At 41.6% G+C, this 20,887-nt stretch overlaps 1 long non-coding RNA gene across 4 annotated transcripts in view; it reads right to left on the bottom strand.

The window, feature by feature from the left end:
* LOC137544484 (uncharacterized) overlaps nucleotides 1–20,887 on the bottom strand; it is a 190,026-nt gene that overhangs the window by 112,744 nt on the left and 56,395 nt on the right. For 2 of the 4 annotated variants that reach the window (XR_011025872.1, XR_011025875.1), the window contains one exon: nucleotides 6,166–6,301. The exons of the other annotated variants lie outside the window; for them this stretch is intronic. This is a non-coding gene — a long non-coding RNA (uncharacterized lncRNA). Of the gene's footprint in view, nucleotides 1–6,165; nucleotides 6,302–20,887 lie in introns of those variants that run through there. 4 annotated transcript variants of the gene reach the window in all.

Below are 20,887 nucleotides of genomic sequence, written 5' to 3'. Positions count from 1 at the left end.
AAAGTTGTGTGAAGGATAGTTGAATGCTGAATAGCTATACCGCAGAATTTATCATTGAGGAGGATGTTTGTGGCTCTTTTACCAGCCTCTTTTTTTCTTTCTTCAGTTCCTATCACTGTGCTCATTACTGCTGAGAGCAGAGAATACTAAGGCCCTGCTAAACCCCCTTCACAAAGTTGCTTCCCTTTGATAAAAGGCATCTGATGCTACTTATATGTTATGTGCAGAGGTGAATTTGTAGGAGGAAGATACAGCTATACAGCTACAATGGCTAGAGCAGGAGCAGGGAGATCCAGCTGTCCTTTTGTCTATACCAAGTGGGTTTTGAATGTTACTGGGTGGTGGACGGTTTTGATCATGTTTACTTATGAACATGGTACCCAGGTTGGTAATGATGATCAGATTAGGAAAATGTCAGTTGTTTTACTAGTAGCTGAGTTATCAATGACTACCTAGGTGGCAGCCAGTGGACATACCTATTGGTTTGCACAAGTTCTTGCATACATCTCTTAACAGGTAAGAATGGCTTTATGTTACTGCTAAGTGCTAAAGAACTGCTGTTGTGATAGGTCCTGTATGCTTTGTAAACCCTACCTCCCCAGTCAAGATAATGCTTCAGTGTTAGGCCTTGTTGTTTGGGGTAGCCTCTCCTCTATTGGGGCATTGTTGCTGTGCAGCATTCATTTTTCTGTTCCCCTTGTGCATAAGTTTACAAGTCCATACCTTTAAACTGTGGTGGGCTTAAAAATTCTGAAAAAGCTCTATTATAAGACTGTTCTCCCTTTTCTTAACAACAGTAGAAGTCCGGACGCTTCCAAAATCATCCTAGCTATCTAACTATGATACTTTCTGAGCTAATTAGCTAACCTGAGCTAGCTCATGAGCTAATATACTTCTCCTTCTTTGAAGGGTTTGCAAAGGTCATTCAATTCTCCTGCTTCACTGACTGCTATTTGGACCAGAGTATTATGAATTTACCGTGTTTCCCCTAAAGTAAGACATCCCCTGAGAATAAGATTCCTAGCATGTTTGAAATATAAGACATCTACGAATTTAAAGAGAACCTGAACTGAAAATAAAAAGTCAAAATAACCATACACAGGTCATACTTGCCTCCCATGTAGTCTACTCCTCAAACTCTTTCTCCTCTCCTGCGTCCAATTTGTCCACTGTGATCAATGGAATTCTCCGTCCTCCATTTTAAAACTGACCATTACCCCATAACAGCTACTGGGTCAGCATGCTGTTAAACTGTAATATCACCCACTTGAGCCATAGGGAAACATGGACATTACCTTGCACATTCAGTTGTAATTGACAGCTGCTGATATATAACTGACAACAACTGGTATATTTCAGTTCTGACTAAATATTGTCAGAACTGGAAGGGATCGCTGTAAGAAGAAAATGGTGAGCTTCTGAGAGAAACTGATGGTGAGGTTAGTATGTAATGTTAATTTGCTACTATGTCATGTGTTTATTTTAAAATATTTTACTCACTTCAGGTTCCCTTTAAGCCATAGGAGCAGCCCACATGACCCCAGGAAGTCACGCTCAATACAAAGCCTGGATACAGGAGAGCAGCAGTATAATGTGAGGTCTACAGTCCTGTATATGTGTCAGGCAATTTGTGTTTTTGTTGGAGCCATCCCTCCTGATCTGTCATGATAAGCATCAGTAGCACTTCATCTCTTCACCTTTTCCCAGGACACACAGCTTATCCTATCATAGCTCTGGGGAGCCAGACAGAGTTCTCCGTCTGCAAGAAATAGACTCTTAACTACATGATCAGCAGGATCAGTTTCTTGTAAGTGAGAGCCAATATCTGCAAACCACAAGCTTTGTGCATGCTGCTTGTGTTTCAGCATGGCATGCAGTACATACATTTTGTATACGGAAACTACCAGTGTCTCCCCCAAAAATAAGACATCCTCTAAAAGTAAGCCCTAGAACATCTTTTGGAGCAAAAATTAATATAAGACAGTGGGCCATATGCAATTCACCTTTTCACCTGAGTTTTCTCCTAGGTGAAATTTTCAAACTTGTCAATAAAATGCCTTTTAAACAACCAGCAAGCAAACAAATTCTCAAAATAATTTTGATAGTACTTGTTCACTTACTTTTTGGTACTTTTACAATTACAAAGTGCTAAAAAGTTATTATAATTCGAAGATGAAAAATGTTCTCCTAGGAGAAAACGAAGGTGAAAAAGTGAATTGCATATGGCCCTGTGTGTTATTTTCGGGGAAACACAGTACATGCAGATCTTCCAAAAATTATGACTTAATATTCTGTTTGATCTGAAGTGCAAGATACATACTGTATAGGTAATAGTCACTGTAAATGTAATGACTGTTTTAAGCTAATTTTACACATCTCCATTCACACTTGCTAATGCTGTTTCATTACTCAATAACTTTATCAGTACTTATCACAACAAATTGATCTATACCTTGTTTTTTCTGCCACCAATTAGACTTTCTGTGGGTTGTACATTATGCTATGAATTATTTTATTCTAAATGCATTTTAATTGGAATAATAAGAAAAAAATGAAAAAAATTCATCATTTCTCAGTTTTTAGCCACTTATAGATTTAAAATAAAACATAATTGTGGATAAAAGCCACAAATTGTATTTGCCCATTTGTCCCAGGTATTGCAATGTTTAAATTATATCCATATGATTACAATATTTTATTTGGAAATAAAGGTGCATTTTTTCAGTTTTATATCCATCACTAATTGCATGCACATAATTTAATAATAATGTACCCTCTTGACATACATATAAAAAAATATTGTATTCCCTCATGTATGCAGGTAGAAGTTTCCTATTTGGTCACAAGATGTATTATTATTTTATTATTATTATTATTATTATTATATAATTAGTGTACAATAAGTACGCTAAATAGGCAGTAATGCGTGGCTGTGTTACTTCGTGATGCATATATCTCATTGCGGCCAGCAATCATGGAGGCCTAGAGGGAAGATGAATTTCCCATATCTAATGATCAACGGAGGGAGCGGCTGGAACGAGTGAGCGGGAGGGAGCTTGGCGGCACCATTTGAGAATGATCACTGTTTTTGAACAAAAACAGTGATCATTCTTGCCAGACAAGCACGAATTGGCTCAGGGGACTTCTGTCCCCTACCACCAATCCCCCCTGTCACCAGGACATCATGATTGCGCACAATCGCTCGCTCAGCCATGCAAACTGCACCGACATGAGTTTCGCATCCCTGTGGCTGCACCAGCACCAGCTGCGGATGTGAGACTAACGTCCATGTGGTAGTAATAGTTAAGGCATATCTGATCTGCCAGATACTTACATGCTCATGTTACATTTAAAATATTGGTTAAATTGTCATGAACACAGTTACATAAAATATGTTTAATGTTTTTTCCCACGCAGATAACTTGGGAACGTTGTGTACTAACACCAACAATCAAAGTGCTTGCATTGTACAGTTAGGACCTGATCAGTGCACATCAACAGAGCTGTAGAATATACATTATTGGGAGAATCAGAGAGCAAGCATATCGGCTAAAATTCCTAAGGCTACTTGTATTAATGTCAGCCTTCTACTCTAGCTGCTCAATTGTTGTTGAATATGTACAGTATTGATGTTATAGATGAGAGTCATCCAAATTAAATGTCATTTTATGTACAGTGGCTTTAAGTTTAAAAAAGGGAAATTATAAGCTGCTTGGGCTTGCTCCCCAATTGCACCATTGTTTCAGGTAGCAAGATATTTTTAGCTAGAAATTTTAATTTGTCCTAACTATTGGCAGATACATTAAATTATTATAGACTTTTTTGAGGTTGTCCAGTAGTGATATTTGATTTTCCCTCAGCTTAGTTTTAAAGCAGTTCACTCCAACTGGTCTCAATGGTTTGGATTAATTTGGGAGCTGTACTGAAATCCTATTGAAGTCAATATGGAAAAATTCTGATTTGCACTCTTAAGCTCCAGAAAGCTGCAGGTAGACCCACATGTGTGCCGAACACCATACAGTAAAAAAAGAAGAGTGAAAGATATTTAACCATTTAACCACTTTAAGGGATTTCTCCGTCCCTTTTTTCCCCCCTAAAAAAACAGGGGCGGAGAAATCCGTACCTTCCGCGCTACCGCCGCTGCCCGCGCTCCCGCCGCTCGTGCGCGCGCACCCGCCGCTCGTGCACGCTGCTGCCCGCTCGCCCGGAGATCAATGAACGGGAAAATCCATTCCCGTTCGTTGATCTAAGCCCCCGCGATGATCTGCTGCTTCTTTCAGAAACAGCGAGATCATTGTGAGTCTCCCAGCCTCCTACTGCTTCCTGTAAGCGTCCTTCCGGACGCTTACAGGTCGCATGTAAACAAACACTCTGTGGCCATCTTGTGGCCAAATAGTAAACTACACCCTAAAAGCATTTTACATATACAAACATTACATTTACACAATAAATTAACTCATTACCTCTCACACTCCCCAATTTTTTTTTTTTTTTTTGTAATTAAAAAAAAAAATACAATAAAAAAAAAACATAAATAGTTACCTTAGGGACTGAACTTTTTAAATATTTATGTCAAGAGGGTATAACACTGTTACTTTATAAACTGCGGGCTTGTAATTAGGGATGGATGCAAAACTGAAAAAAATGCACCTTTATTTCCAAATAAAATATTGTCGCCAAACATTGTGATAGGGACATAATTTAAATGGTTTTATAACCGGGACAAATGGGTTAATACATTTCATGGGTTTTAATTACAGTAGCATGGTTTATTTAAAAACTATAATGGCCGAAAACTGAAAAATAATAATTTTTTCCCACATTTTTTCCTATTTTCCCATTAAAACACATTTAGAATAAAATAATTCTTGGCATAATGTCCCACCTAAAGAAAGCCTAATTGGTGGCGAAAAAAACAAGATATAGTTCATTTCATTGGGATAAGTAATAATAGAGTTATAGACAAATGAATGGAAGGAGTACTGAAAGGTGAAAATTGCTCTGGTGGTCAGGGGGTAAAACCCCTCAGTGGTGAAGTGGTTAATACCCATTTCACATTGTATGCAGCTTTGGTTTTTGGTTTTTAGACTGTAAAGATCATATTGCTAGATAGATCTGCCGCAGCCCTGCACATTATACACCTCCCATGGGTCCAGCATGGGGTTACCGCTCTCAGCTGCGGATTTCCAGCCCGAGCCTGACTCTGGGTTACCGCTAAGGAGGTTAAGAGCCTTATAGTTGAATTGAAAGATTGTAACGGAAAAAAGGGCCCTTGTATTGGTCTTACTGCTAACAGAACAGACAGAGAAGGTATTTGGTTTTTTTTTGTTTTGTTTTGTTTTTTTGTAATATATATATTGTGTATATGAAAGGTTAAGTATTTCACAAAGCTTAGCCTACATGAAACTGAAGCCTGACACCCCTTTCACACTGGGACATTTTCATTGCATTGTGTTACCCTTTTTTACTGCAGGGTAATGCAAAAACAATGAAAATCTATGGGGCATTTCAAATCAGTTGCAGTGCATTGTGCTGCGACGTAAGCATCCAATCTGTCGCAACAGCGCGTTATCTGTGAGCATCAGTGGTGATGTGCGGTGACAGAAAGTTATGTAAGTCAATAGCGCCATATTGTACTGTAAATTATTTGCATTGCACATGCGCGGAAGCGAATTTTGTCAATACACTTCCGTGCAATTCGTGCAGTTCCGTGCAGTGAATGGCAGAGAGCCTCACTTCAGATTTGAATCACCACCAGGAATTAAATGAAGGGTCCTTACCGCGCATTGCCGCAAGTAATTACAAAGCCTTTTTTTGCGTTACATTGCGTTGTGCACTGTAAACAAAACAATGGTTACTAGTGTGAAAATGGCCTGAGAGATATGATTCACTAAAAGGGGATTCAATCAAAAAATGAAATACCATGAGCTTCAATTTTGGAATTTCTCTTCTGCATTCACTTGTGTCACTTGCAAACACAATGAACCATTGGAAAAGAACCTTGAATCATTTTCTAAAACGATTACTGTAAAATCTTACAATACACAAATACAGAACCTTGAATAACTAGGCCAACATTTTCTGATGCTGTGCAAGCATATACATGTGTTCTGATTCTCTTGTTAATGCTTTGATTTGACTACTGTAAAACGCCACACTATAAGATAGATCTTAATTAGAGGATTTAATTTCCACAGTTTGCAGCATCATTAACGCTTCTTGCTAAATGTCCTCTTCTATTGATGCTGTGCAGTGGCCTTGCTGTGCAGCCTAATTTACACTCCTCTTATTAGTGACAGTTCTGAAAAAAAGATAAAGGAAATAATATTATTGTGATACAAAAGTGTATCTATGTAACTGAGATTTGTATGCCATGGCTATCTGAAATGTTTTTTCTTTTTATTATTATTATTTTTTTTATTTTAATGCCGCAGTTGTTGCATGCTCAATTTCACCCATGGCAGCTGGTTTCCCTAGGCATGCCAAGACTTTTATGAGGAGCCTAATGAGTGAATGCCCTAAATGGCACTTAATCATGACCTGAGGGCTTATGTAAAAAAAAAATCAAATGAAAAAAATCTGATCCTAAGTACAAATGTCTGGGTATAGTGCATGATTACTGTAATTTGCATTGTATGTAGTATGGAAACACTATGTTCTGTTATTTGTTTTGTCCTTCTTATTCAATATTTCTTTGATTGTCAACTTTATTAACTGATTGTCAGACCATAATAGTATTTTTCAAAGTAAAGTCAGTCTGCTTTGTGGACAATAAACCAATGAACTCAGTGTAGCATCTTTGTTAAAGCTCATTAGCAAAGTTATGTTAGAAGTGTGAGGCTTGGGTGTAGTGCAAGCCGCTAATAGGCTAAGCTGCACAGCCTGCAAGCTACTCCAGGAAATCTAACAAACTGCTATTTACTGCACTTTCCTACCCCACCCTTCAGACTGCCTCATTTGCCCCCACAAAGGCTCGGGCTCTTGAACTGAAAGCTCTCATAAGGGTTTCGGCTGTCCACCACATTACAGTGTTATAGGAGCACTGACTGCAGGCTGTAAATCTACTTGAGGCTCTTGCTTCACCCTTTTGAGTAGCCTTAAAGAGAACCCCAGGCGGCATCAAAATATATAAAAAAAAATACTAACTGCTCCATGCCACCTCCTGGATGCATCTGCACCGCTCCATGCCGCTCTCTGTGGCCACGTTCATCCTCTGCAGCCCGTTCATCCTCTGATTACCAGCAGAAGAATCCAAGAGGGTCGCGACCCGGAAGTACTTCCTGGGTCAAGGCTAAGCTGAATATTGGAGGAGGCAGAGGAGTGAGGTGAAGGAGGCAGAGGAGAAAGTTGGTGGAGGCCGGGGAGGCGGGGGGAGCAGGTGAATAATGGCTGGCAGGGCAAAAGGAGGCCAGCAACAATTAGTTGTTGCTAGCCTGTTGCTAGCTTTGAGGGGGGACTGCAGAGCCCAGGGGGGACTGACAGCCACACCAAAAGGACACAGAGGCATGTCATTGGGCAGAGAACATGCCTCTCAGAGCAGGGACAAGGTCCTCCAGCACCCAAGGCTGAGACACCAAAGTGCGCCGCTCCATCCCTGCCACCCCAGCTGTCACACACTGATTGCTATTAGACTAAGAGGGCCACAGGGCCCACAACCTCCCCAACACCTTAATATCTAGTTATCTGGCTTGCAGTCACTGCTATGTATCCCCTTTTCTTATTTCTTTCTGCTTCATACACAATTAGGAATGACAGCTGAATGAATTGTGCGCCCTCTCCTACACTGCGCCCTGAGGCTGGAGCCTCTCCAGCCTATGCCTCGGCCAGGCCCTGACTGTGTCCTATAATCTAAACTCAGTCCACCTCAGGTACTCTTTAAGCAAGAACCTCTGTGTCGGGCTCAGTAAATCTCTTAGATTTACACTACCACAGTTGGTCAACAGACACAGTCAATATAAAGTTGCCTAATAACGATCGATTTTACAGCATGATTTACAATCTGGTAATTGCAAAATCAGAAATCATCAATGGGTCCCATAGATAGAATTAATATTATAACCAACCCAATAATTTCAGATAAAATCAGTCCAAAAAATGGATGAATAATCTCACAAATGATCCCATCATTTGTTGCCAGTCAGTCCCATGAACAGTATTCAATCTAATCCAATCTGATTGATTAGAAGGTCGAATGGAAGGTACATTTGGATCATTAGTGGGTGGGCACCTTTAGAAGAATCAAAGCAGACAGTACAATAATGAAAAAAAGTATGTAAAGCAATGATTTTTTTCAAGCTTACAGCTCTGTGGCAGAAGTCTCCATTATCCACTGGTCACATTATTACTGTTAGCGCTGAAGCAAGTTATGTAATTCACCCTAAAACACTGGGGGAATAAACTGTTTCTGTGTCTTGTAGTTTTTTTTCCTAACTAGACAGTCGTTGAAATTAATAAATAAATCAGGCATCCACATTCAGATAAGTTCAGGTACAGCCTGCGGGATGTGTTTGTTGTGCAACAATGGTGGAATCATAGTATTAAATGTAAAGATAAAATCCACAAATAAGATTTTGGCACAGATTCTTGGGGACTCTAGATACTGCAAAATGTAGCAAAGTTCTGTGTTGACTGCATGGTGTGCAGACCTGTTAGGCCTGTATGTAAACAGGGCCTGTCTATGATGGGTTTGAGATAAGCATGTATGAGTCTTTCAAATATCATCATGGCCACTAATGTCAGGCTATCTGGTCTATAGTCATTCAGGAAAGATATCTTTGATTTTTAGAGGCCAACAATATGGTTGTCTAACAGAGTAACTAAGCAGCTCGGGGTGACCAATTGGATTTGACTTTTTCCTAAATGGTAACGGTAGCAGATTAGACGGAATTGGCGCACATTGTCACATTATCAGCTGCAGATCCAGCAACCGGTCTTTTAACGTCATTTAGACAGGATTACAGGGCTGTGTACAAGTGGGGTTGATGTGGCTGTGTAAAATGTAAAGCTATAGGCTTGCTATACACCAGCTGGTCTGGATGCTATCCTGGCTTACAGGGATAAAAAGAGATCATCTGCATATTCAGTAGTGGTGCATTGTGGGTAGCCACAGATGTTCACTTAAAAGATGAATTATTGCAAGTTTCCTTCTATTTAAACAGGAGACACAACATCTTGGCCAAGAACATTAATACTTTTTAGCATTCAGGTTTTTTTTTAATAATTTGTGAGCCTTTTGCATGAATATTCTTAGCTGAGGTGGGAGTAGAGACAGAACAGGTAAAGCATGATGAAGCAATCCTGAGATAGGATTACCAATGAAAAGTCATCTGATTGAACTAGAGACATAAGTAATGCTGAGGACATCTTACAACCTATCCCTCACAAGATTGAATCCACAAAACAGTTTAACCAAAATGAACAATCGGGAACAGTGTCTGTCATCCTAATAAAATCATTGTGAGACTAACAAAGAAAGTAGAAGGCTCACACCCCCATATGATTCTCCATTTTTTAAATATAAAATGCTTTAGAAAGGATGCATCCTCTCTGGCCTTCACTGTAAACATGCTACCATATTTCATCTGCCACCCACTATCAATCGCATCATTATGAATTTCCATTACAAAGCTGATCAACTTTAGAGAAAGAGATGCTGTTCTCCACAAGGCTAGTGCTGAATGTCACCTTTTTCTATATGCCCTGATTATTACTTGGAGGTCTAAAAACTCTGTGCTCACTTTGAAGACACTCCACACTCCAAGAAGAAGCTTGGGGATGTGCAGTGGTGTAGCTATAATATGTACGAACAGAGGCGCCAAGCAGAGTAAAACAATGTTCTAAAAATGATAAAAAGAGGGAAGTCGAGGTGTACTTACCTCCCTCTGGTAGTGGACATATACTCAAATGCAGAGTAAAAAATATACTATTTATTCACAGCTCCATAAAATCGCAACGCGTTTCGCGGTCAACGTTGCGATTTTATGGAGCTGTGAATAAATTGTATATTTTTTAATCTGCATTTGAGTATATGTCCACTACCAGAGGGAGGTAAGTCCACCTCGACTTCCCTCTTTTTATCATTTTTAGAACATTGTTTTACTCTGCTTGGCGCCTCTGTTCGTACAAATTACAGCACGATTAAGTCCACCCCTGGTGGAGGGGTTCTTTCCCCATTTTCCTATCTACAGAGAGCGACTTTTATACCTGAGTGGGGTCAGGTACTAATACTCCCCACCTGCCTGTCAAGTGGTTACCTGATGGTAACCCACCTTTGTGAGTATAAGAACCTTTGACATTACATTATATATTGAGCTTACCAGACAATATTGCACTATTGGGCTCTTGGTGTCCTCTGTTTTGTTTTTACAAGTGGTGTAGCTATGGAGCTATGGGCCCGGTGCGAGTTTTGCATGGGGCCCCCCCAAGCACTCTATATGTAACACTTGATACAGTGCAACAAAACCTGCCAAGGTCATCCACAGTGTCAGAGGTGCAAGAAGGGGATGGGGAACAGTTTGCTAATGATTGCTACTATTCAAAGCATCTGTAGAAGTGATTATTACTAGCGCAGGACCAATAAACAACTAATCCTTTGGTTGAGGAAGGGCCCCATGGGGTCCCTCTGGCCCAAGGGCCCTGATGAGGTCGATACCTCGGCAACCCCTGCAACCCCTTGGGATGCCACGCCGTCCAGACCTCCTCCACACCGCGCACTACAGGTCTGTAAAAGGGCCCACCGCCGTGCATGCTGTCCGGTCAGATTGACCGCGCTAGCCTCTGCTTGGACCTGTAGTTCCCCTGCTCCTCACGCTGAGCCCTCTACATCACCGATTCCGTGGGGACATATAGAGCTTCTATCTGTGCAATCCTGGCGGTGAGATGGACTTTTCATTAGGCATGCAATCCAGCTTCATGAAGATAGTGAGATAAGCTGATTTCTACAGTGTACTTTTGCGGGAATGCCGAAGCACTGTGCTGTGCATGGACATTGATACTGGCTGATACTGGCTGTTACTGCATGTGCTTGCTTTGACTTTGGCTTTTTGCATACCCACTCCACTGCTGCATGCCCTTCCACTGCTCTATACTATAATGACCATCTCAAAATGGACTGTTAGCTCTGAATTCCATGACTTCAGAAAAATGTGTCATCATTAATGTGGTCCCGTTTGCTTTACATTCATTGCTAGCTTTAGATGCCGGCGGGTGATTGCGGACTGTTTGTGTGTGTGTTGTGTGGGATGAGTCTTGACGGGGTGGTGATTTTTAATGGTAACATTGTTATGACCTATTTAATAAATTTTGATATAGTTTTGACAATTATTGCGAGGTTTTTCTGTGCATTATTCTGTGTGACATTTATGGGCACTGTATATCCAGCTCTTCTAATATTCCACTGCCAACTTTATAGATTATGACCCCTGCAACCCCTATTGCTACTCCACTGGAGATGTGAATATTCCACATGCAATGCTAGACCTGGCCAAGCTTAGGGGGGTCATAGAGGAAAGGAGCAGACATAGGCCAGTGCAGGCTGTCTAGCTGCAAAGGGGCCCCATGTCCTCTAAGGGCCCATGCAGCTCTACCACACCTAGGGCTTGATTATCCTCTCAGCTGTTCTCTATGTAACCCATTAGGAACAGTGATGATTGCTTGTGAACCAGTCATATACATAGTTACATAGTTACATAGTTATTTTGGTTGAAAAAAGACATACGTCCATCGAGTTCAACCAGTACAAAGTACAACTCCAGCCTGCTCCCTCACATATCCCTGTTGATCCAGAGGAAGGCGAAAAAACCCCCACAAGGCATGTCCAGGGATTTTATCTGATTGCCATCTGGAGTCGGGAAGGAATTTTTCCCTTTTTTTCCCTTTTGGGGCTAATTGGACCATTAGCCCAAAAAGGGAAAAAAAGGGAAAAATTTCTTCCCGACTCCAGATGGCAATCAGATAAAATCCCTGGATCAACATTAGTAGGCATAACCTAGTAATTGTAGCCATGGACGTCTTTCAACGCAAGGAAAGCATCTAAGCCCCCTTTAAATGCAGGTATAGAGTTTGCAATAACGACTTCCTGTGGCAATGCATTCCACATCTTAATCACTCTTACTGTAAAGAACCCTTTCCTAAATAAATGGCTAAAACGTTTTTCCTCCATGCGCAGATCATGTCCTCTAGTCCTTTGAGAAGGCCTAGGGACAAAAAGCTCATCCGCCAAGCTATTATATTGCCCTCTGATGTATTTATACATGTTAATTAGATCTCCTCTAAGGCGTCTTTTCTCTAGACTAAATAAACCCAGTTTATCTAACCTTTCTTGGTAAGCGAGACCTTCCATCCAACGTATCAATTTTGTAGCTCGTCTCTGCACCTGCTCTAAAACTGCAATATCTTTTTTGTAATGTGGTGCCCAGAACTGAATTCCATATTCCAGATGTGGCCTTCCTAGAGAGTTAAACAGGGGCAATATTATGCTAGCATCTCGAGTTTTTATTTCCCTTTTAATGCATCCCAAAATTTTGTTCGCTTTAGCTGCAGCGGCTTGGCATTGAGTTTGATTATTTAACTTGTTGTCGATGAGTACTCCTAAGTCCTTCTCCAATTTTGATGTCCCCAACTGTATCCCATTTATTTTGTATGGTGCTAGACCATTGGTACGACCAAAATGCATGACTTTACATTTGTCAACATTGAATTTCATCTGCTATGTATGTGCCCATATAGCCACCCTATCCAGATCCTGTTGCAATATGACACTATCTTCCTGAGAGTTGATGATTTTGCACAATTTTGTATCATCTGCAAAAATAGCAACATTGCTCACTACTGCATCTACTAGGTAATTAATAAATAAATTGAAGAGCACTGGACCCAGTACAGACCCCTGTGGGACCCCACTGCTAACAGTCTCCCATTTTGAGTACGATCCATTGACCACAACTTTTTGTTTTCTGTCCATTAGCCAGTTCCCTATCCATGCACACAAACTCTTCCCCAGTCCTTGCATCCTCAACTTTTGCACCAGACTTCTGTGGGGAACAGTGTCGAAGGCCTTTGCAAAGTCCAAGTATATCACATCTACAGCATTCCCAATATCCATATTAGCATTCACTACCTCATAAAAGCTGAGCAAGTTAGTCAAACAGGACCTGTCTTTAGTAAACCCATGTTGATGCTGAGAAATAAGATTATTTTCTACTATGAAGTCATGTATAGTATCTCTTAGTAACCCCTCAAATAGTTTGCATACAACTGATGTTAAGCTTACAGGTCTATAATTTCCTGGATCTGATTTTTTGCCCTTCTTAAATAATGGGAAAACGTGGGCTGTACGCCAATCCACTGGGACTCTGCCAGTTGCAAGAGAGTCACAAAAGATAAGATAAAGGGGTTTAGCTATAACTGAACTTAATTCCCTTAGGACCCGAGGATGCATGCCATCCGGGCCAGGTGCCTTGTCTATTTTTAATTTATTTAGTCTTGCCTTCAATTCTTCCTGCGTTAAGTATTTAATATTACAGTTAGAAGATTGAGACTCTTCTGCCTCTGTAATTTGCAACAGTGTTGTTTCCTTTGTGAAGACAGAAGCAAAGAAAGCATTTAATAACTCTGCCTTACCTTGGTCATCCACCATTGAGTTCCCACCCTCATCCTTTAGGAGTCCAATACAGTCAACCTTTCTTTTTTTTAGAGTTGATCTACTTGTAAAACTTTTTTTGGGTTAGATTTGATATCCCTAGCGATTTGATTTTCAGCTTCGATCTTTGCCAGCCTAATTTCTTTTTTACAATTTTTATTGCACTCCTTATAATTGCTTAGTGCAGCCTCGGCCCCTCCTGTTTTAGGACCTTGTAGGCATTCTTTTTCCTCTTAATTTATAAAATATGTGCTTCAATAATACAATGTCTACACAATGTAATCTAGGTCAATGTTCTTTTCCGTTATCAACATTATTTGGATCCAACCATGTTCTGTTCTCACCCTGGCCACTCGCATGGGACCTCCTTCATTTATTTTTCACAGGTGCCCACTGTTGGCTTTTTCCATCACTAATAGAGGGACTATACTTTTTTTCAGCATCTGCAAGAAAATTATTCTTGGATGGCATCTAGTCCAAGACCACCTAAATCTGTCAAAATCACGAGAGCCAACATCATTTCTCTCTCTTCATCCTGCTCTCTGTACTGTTGGTTATAACTTCATAGTGCACTGCAGTAATCACACTATTTATTGGTCCAGGGAGAGCCTTCATTTGAGTATACTTTATTACTGCTGGGTTCATGGTATATTACTGACACTTGAAATAGCTGAATAATTTATACTATGTATCTTTAATGATTTATATTGTTGCTACAGTTTGGAAGAAAAAACAGCACATGCAAATGTAGTTATTGCTGTATTTTGTATGCCTAATTGTAAACTACAGTGAATTATGTACAAATGAAATGTGAGGATATTATCTTTTTTTCTTCTCTACTACTTCTATTCCAACATTGCAGCAATGCTACAGAAAATATTCCATATGCTGCTGGAGGACACTTGTACACACTATTTCTAACATTGCATTATTTACATCTGAGCGAAAGGGGCCAGTCCAAAATTATTCATACCATTCACAAACTGTCAGAGTCTGTTGGAAAATCCAAAGTTATATACCATTCCAAATAGTCCAAGCTGTTCTAAAACTTCCTAATTACCCTGATGAATTGGGAACAGCTGTTTTAATCAACTCAACAGGCATAAAACAGCAGCTCTCTGCAGTCGGTTTGTGGACAGTCATGGCTAAGACAAAGGAGCTCAGTGAAGATTGTGGCTGCTCACAAGTCAGGAAAGGGCTACAAGGCCATTTCTAAACGTTTTCAAGTTCCAGTGGCTACAGTGCTAAGTATTATTAAAAAATACAAGATGTTCTGCACTGTAGAAAATCTCAGAGAACGTGATCAAAAGCTAAAAGTGACACCTGTGCTGGCCAGGAGGATAGTGAGAGAGGTGAAAAAGAATCCAAAGATCACCACCAAGGCCATCCTGGTGAATATGGGCTTTGCTGGTGGCAATGTCTCAAGGCAGATAATCAAATCCAGTGTTTGACAGTGGGGATGGTGTTTTTTCGGTTGAAGGCTTCTCTTTTTTTACACAAAATGAAGGAAACATCATTGTGACCAAACAATTACATTTTTGTTTCAACTGACCATAACACAGAAGACCCAGAAGACACAGAATGTTCTTCTTTGGCCAGATGAGCATTTGCAAAGGCCTAGCCAGCTTTTGTGTGCCTTATCTGTAGAAGCCTTCAACCCAAAGAACACCATCCCCACTGTCAAATATTGGATTTGATTATCTGCCTTGAGACATTGCCACCAGCAGAGCCCAGATTCCCCAATGACCTTGGTGGTGACCCTTGGATTCTTTTTCACCTCTCTCACTATCCTCCTGGCCAGCACAGGTGTCACTTTTGGCTTCCGATCACATCCTGCCACTGGAACTTGAAAACATTTAGAAATGGCCTTGCAGCCCTTTCCTGACTTGCGAGCAGCCATAATATGCAGCCGCAGATCTTCACTGAGCTCCTTTGTTTTAGCCATGACTATCTACAAACCAACTGCTGAGAGTTGCAGTTTTTCACCTGTTGACTTGATTAAAACAGCTGTTCCCAATTAATCAGGGTAATTAGAATGCTTTAGAACAGTTTGGACTATTTGGAATGGTATACAACTTTGATTTTTCCCCACAGACTGTGACAGTTTGTGAAGGATATGAATAATTTTGGAATGGACAATTTTTGCTCAAATTTAAATAAAAGCTGAGAAATGTTTTTTTTTCCTTCCTCAAAATAATGCCTCTTGTACAGCATCTTATTATCTTTTGTGAGAGACCTATGTCATTTCTCGTTAAAAAATGACCTGCTGCTGGTTGAATGAAAGTAACTTTAAGTCAAAATTTGCCAGGTGTATGAATAATTTAGTGCAGCACTATATATATATATATATATATATATATATATATATATATATATATATATATATATATATACGCTGTCTTTTTCTTTATTATTTTTTTTTTTATACCTGGAGGGGGCCATACAGAGCCACTACTTGGCAACTTGGGGTGTAGACAAACACATCATCCAATCATGACATTGGACTCTATTCACAAAACTTCTCACAAATTACTTATTTATTACCTATTTGATAAAAATAACCTTTCAGCACTTTTACAAGCAAAATAATCACTCAAAGTAAGTTGTTCCTGATTAACTTCATTTCAATAATACTTTTTTTTACCTTAATTATATTATATTTTTGTTCTTCGGGAGCTTAAAAAAGTAACAAAGATAAGGCGAAAACAGGTGAAAAAGCTTTGTGAATCATACCCATTGTACTGTATACTGTAGTGGTTTCCAACCTTTTCCAGGTCGTTACACATCATGCCAAACGTTCAGATATCGGTGACACGTTAGATATGTATGATAGAAAATAAGCATAATAATCATGAAATCAATAAAAAGAGAGGGTTGCTGAGGGCACAATGGGCTGGGGTCTGCAGGCATACATTGGGTTGCAAAAGTATTCGGCCCCCTTGAAGTTTTCCACATTTTGTCATATTACTGCCACAAACATGAATTAATTTTATTGGAATTCCACATGAAAGACCAACACAAAGTGGTGTACACATGAGAAGTGGAACGAAAATCATACATGATTCCAAACATTTTTTACAAATAAATAACTGCAAAGTGGTGTGTGCATAATTATTTGCCCCCCTTTGATCTGAGTGCAGTAGGTTGCCCATAGACATTGCCTGATGTGTGCTAATGACTAAATAGAGTGCACCTGTGTGTAATCTAATGTCAGTACAAATACAGCCGCTCTGTGAGGGCCTCAGAGGTTGTCCAAGAGAATATTGGGAGCAACAACACCGTGAAGTCCAAAGAACACACAAGACAGGTCAGGGATCAAGTTATTGAGAAATTTAAAGCAGGCTTAGGCTACAAAAAGATTTCCAAAGCCTTGAACATCCCATGGAGCACTGTTCAAGCGATCATTCAGAAATAGAAGGAGTATGGCACAACTGTAAACCTACCAAGACAATGCCATCCACCTAAACTCACAGGCCGAACAAGGAGAGCGCTGATCAGAAATGTACTTAAGAGGCCCATGGTGACTCTGGACGAGCTGCAGAGAACTACAGCTCAGGTGGGAGACTCTGTCCATAGGACAACTGTTAGTCATGCACTGTACAAAGTTGGCCTTTGTGGAAGAGTGGCAAGAAGAAAGGCATTTTTAACAGAAAGCATAAGAAGTCCCGTTTGCAGTTTGCCACAAGCCATGTGGGGGACACAGCAACCATGTTGAAGAAGGTGCTCTGGTCAGGTGAGACCAAAATGGAACTTTTTGGCCAAAATGCAAAACGCTATGTGTGGCGGAAAACTAACACTGCACATCACTCTGAACACACCATCCCCACTGTCAAATATGGTGGTGGCAGCATCATGCTCGGGGGGTGCATCTCTTCGGCAGGGACAGGGAAGCTGGTCAGAGTTGATGGGAAGATGGATGGAGCCAAATACAGGGCAAACTTGGAAGAAAACCTCTTGGAGACTGCAAAAGACTTGAGACTGGGGCGGAGGCTCGCCTTCCAGCAGGACAATGACCCTAAACGTAAAGCCAGGGCAACAATGGAATGGTTTAAAAGAAAATATATCTATGTGTTAGAATGGCCCAGTCAAAGTCCAGATCTAAATCCAGTCGAGAATCTGTGGCAAGATCTGAAAACTGCTGTTCACAAACGCTGTCCATCTAATCTGACTGAGCTGGAGCTGTTTTGCAAAGAAGAATGGGCAAGGATTTCAGTCTCTAGATGTGCAAAGCTGGTATAGACATACCCTAAAAGACTGGCAGCTGTAATTGCAGCAAAAGGTGGTTTTACAAAGTATTGACTCAAGGGGCCGAATAATTACACACACCCCACTTTGCAGTTATTTATTTGTAAAAAATGTTTGGAATGATGTATGATTTTCGATCCACTTCTCACATGTACACCACTTTGTATTGGTCTTTCATGTGGAATTCCAATAAAATTGATGCATGTTTGTGGCAGTAATGTGACAAAATGTGGAAAACTTCAAGGGGGCTGAATACTTTTGCAACCCACTGTAATATGCTTCTGCTGCTGGCACAATAAGGTTGCTTCAGGGTCAATGGGCTGCTGCTGGAATAGTTATTGCTGCTGCCCAGTGAACAGATACTGCAGAGATGCTTCTCTGAGTTTTCACACACAATCAAAATGTCTGCAAAGGAAGTCACACCCTTTATGTGTAAAGGGTGTGAACTTCCTTAACTCACCGCTCCATAGCCACCCCTTTTCCTCCTTTGCTCCACTAGCAGGGCAGGTTTAAGCAGCATGGAGGCCCCGTAGCAAAGGTGACCTGGGCCCCCCTAAGTCAGCAAAGTCAGCCCCGGGGCCAGCTGCCGACAACATCATCCTGTCTCTCCAGGTGGTCTTCCCCTGACTTCTCCACAGGACTCCTGCATGATGTGTAGCTACATTGTAATAACTCACCTGTCCTGGCGATCTGCTTCATCTGTGCTCCATCTTCAGCTCCGCTGCCTGCCTCTTCTCCATTTGGCACCTGCTATGTGTAAATAACCTTCTCTGGGTCAAAGAGAAGAGGTAGGGGGGCAGGGGGCGAAGACTGAGCATGGGCCAAGCAGTGTGCCGGACAGGTGAGCTATTACAATGCAGCCACTCATTGTGCAGGAGATTTGGGAGCAGTTGGGTGTGAAGCGCTGGGGGAGGGGGGAACTGCTACAACCTCTAACTACAGGGCTCAGAATAGCACCTCTACACTCTCTGCTTCTGCCATAATGCCTGTGTGGAGCACGGAGACCAACAAGGTATTCCCACTCTGGCTCCCTCCTCGCTGCTCTGTCTCTGCCCTGTTAGAGCAAGGCTACAAGAAAATGGCCGCTGATGTCTGCATGTGTGGCCATCAGCGGCCATTTTCTTGTAGCTGTTCTAACTATAGACGAGTGGAGGCAGAGCAGGGAAGCAGGGAGGAAGGCAGAGTGAGACACAGGCAGAACATGGCAGGTGGTGACACATACCCGAGGCTGCCGTGACACATAAATGTGTCACGGCAAATGGGTTGGGAACCAGTGGTGTACAGTGTCGGACTGGGAGCTGGAAAAGCTGAGGAAATCCACTTGCTGGCCAAGCAGCAGTAATCAGTAATCAGGTGTTGCTGCTCACAGTGAAGACTTGCTGCAGGTTTCTATTGGAATTAATAACACATGGTTTCTGCTGCTTGGCCAGCAGGTGGATTTCCTCAGTTTTTCTAGCTCCCATTCTGACACTGACTGTGTACACACCAATGAGTCTGACAAGGAAAAAGGGGCCCTTGTGCTGAGCATGATTGCAGCAGCCCAGTTAAGGGGCATGAATGCATAGTTTGTATCAATATAGAACTGAAGCATTTTCAGAGATCCATTTTTAAAGCACTTGTTACCTCCACTGGTGAAATAAAAAAAATCTGGGTAAAAAAAAGAAAAGCATGCAGACCTGATACAGGATGAAACTAATATGCTAGTGCTAGTGCCCTTATAATTTCCTGAGTTGACTATTGCATTACACTACTTTGTGGTCTACATATGGATCAACTGGCACCCCTCACCTCATCCTGAGCTCTGCTACTCAACTTATTAATCTCTCTCACACTCTGTAGATACGGCTCTTCTCAGTTGGTTAATTCACTGGATGCCTAATAAATAAAGGATATTGTTCAAGCTTCCCTTACCTACATAGGTCTTTCCAAGCTAGCACCCAATACATTACTGTATTAATTTTGTAGATACCATCTTATGTGCAACCTGTGGTCTTCCAATGATCTTCTCTCCTCATAAACCCTGGTCACCGCTTTGCACTCCTACATCCAAAATTTGTACCCCTCCCCCTTCTGGAACTCCCTCCCTAAATTAATATGAAGCTCTTCATCAGGGCCGGCCCTAGACTTTTTGCCGCCTGAGACAAATTTAGAAGAAAATTGTGCCCCCCCCCGTGGGGGGCCGCCGAGCCGGAGGGGTAGCGGGCAGGACGGGGGTATTGGGCCTAGCGGTGGACTGACGTCACTTCCTGTATCGCCGCCCACTGTATTGTAAGTGGACGGCGATGCAGGAAGTGACGTCAGTGGAGCGCACGCTGGAACGCGGATAAGGTGAGTCCTCCCCACCCATGCCTCTTACTATTGGGCATCGGCTGCTTCCTATGTACAGCTGGAGGGGAGCGCAGATCGGGGGACCCAGGCGAGGGAGGAGGGGGTCCGCCCCCCCTCCCGACCTCTAGGCCCAATACCCCCGTCCTGCCCGCTACCCCTCCGGCTCGGCGGCCGCCCCCCCCCCCCCCCCACCGCGCCGCCCCTAGAAGTTTGCCGCCTGAGGCAAATGTTTCACCCCGCCTCATGAGCGGGCCGGCCCTGCTCTTCATCATTCATTATGTTCAGGTCACATGTAGCTTAAAACCTCACTTTTGCAAGCAAGCTTAAAATTATAGATCTTTTTTAGCTGTTTGCTGAATTATCACTGCTTTCAACTATGTATGCTCGAATTACATAGGTCTATGTAATGTTCAGGTTTTTTCCTTACAACACACTGGCTAAACCCAAATCCCTCCTACCTTGAAGAGTAGTGCAATGCTTGGCTCCTGAATCATGTCAAGTGATTGGAAGCGTATGAAGCAGTGTATACATAGTAGGACCAGGGGCCTCTTTCTAATTGAATCTTGTTTTTGCTGTATTTATTGACTGACCCATTAATGAGTGAGTAATTATTACACAATTTGCTATATCACTTCTTTTTTTTCTTTCTTTCTTATTTTTTTTTTTTTGGGGGGG

Source organism: Hyperolius riggenbachi, chromosome 2 (assembly GCF_040937935.1).
Source record: "Hyperolius riggenbachi isolate aHypRig1 chromosome 2, aHypRig1.pri, whole genome shotgun sequence".
Classification (NCBI taxonomy): Eukaryota; Metazoa; Chordata; class Amphibia; order Anura; family Hyperoliidae; genus Hyperolius; species Hyperolius riggenbachi.
Note: the sequence above shows the minus strand (reverse complement) of the source record. Positions and strands in the feature narration are given on the sequence as shown.